This window comes from Physeter macrocephalus, chromosome 7 (assembly GCF_002837175.3).
Source record: "Physeter macrocephalus isolate SW-GA chromosome 7, ASM283717v5, whole genome shotgun sequence".
Taxonomy (NCBI): Eukaryota; Metazoa; Chordata; class Mammalia; order Artiodactyla; family Physeteridae; genus Physeter; species Physeter macrocephalus.
In genome coordinates this window covers 5,087,288-5,088,149 of record NC_041220.1, presented here as the reverse complement: position 1 = coordinate 5,088,149, position 862 = coordinate 5,087,288, and the positions used below count along the sequence as shown (strand labels likewise).

Genomic DNA, 862 nt, shown 5'->3' with positions numbered 1-862 from the left:
GCCTTAATTTCTCTTTCAGATTTTTCATCATTAGTGTATAGGAATGCAAGAGATTTCTGTGCATTAATTTTGTATCCTTCTACTTTACCAAATTCATTAATTAGCTCTACTAGTTTTCTGGTAGCATCTTTAGGATTCTCTATGTATAGTATCATGTCATCTGCAAACAGTGACAGTTTTACTTCTTCTTTTCCAATTTGGATTCCTCTATTTCTTTTTCTTCTCTGATTGCTGTGGCTAGAACTTCCCAAACTACGTTGAATAATAGTGGTGAGAGTGGGCAACCTTGTCTTGTTCCTGATCTTAGTGAAAATGCTTTCAGTTTTTCACGACTGAGAAAAATGTTGGCTGTGGGTTTGTCATATATGTACTTTATTATGTTGAGGTAAGTTCCCTCTATGCCTACTTTCTGGAGGGTTTTTATCATAAATCGGTGTTGAATTTTATCAAAAGCTTTTTCTGCGTCTGTTGAGATGATCATATGGTTTTTCTCCTTCAATTTGTTAATATGGTTTATCCCATTGATTGATTTGTGTATATTGAAGAATCCTTTTATTCCTGGGATAAACTCCACTTGATCATGGTATATGATGCTTTTACTGTGCTATTGGATTCTGTATGCTAGTATTTTGTTGAGGATTTTTGCATCTATATTCATAAGTGATATTGGCCTGTACTTTTCTTTTCCTGTAACATCTTTGTCTGGTTTTGGTATCAGGGTGATGGTGGCCTCGTAGAATGAGTTTGGGAGTGTCCCCCCCCCGCTATATTTTGGAAGAGTTTGAGAAGGATACGTGTTAGCTCTTCTCTAAATGTTTGATAGAATTTGCCTGTGAAGCCATCTGGTCCTGGGCTTTTGTTT

At 36.2% G+C, this 862-nt stretch overlaps 1 protein-coding gene across 3 annotated transcripts in view; it reads left to right on the top strand.

The window, feature by feature from the left end:
• The window catches only part of FSTL5 (follistatin like 5), a 786,036-nt gene that overhangs the window by 699,608 nt on the left and 85,566 nt on the right, over positions 1 to 862 (top strand). The window lies entirely within an intron of this gene.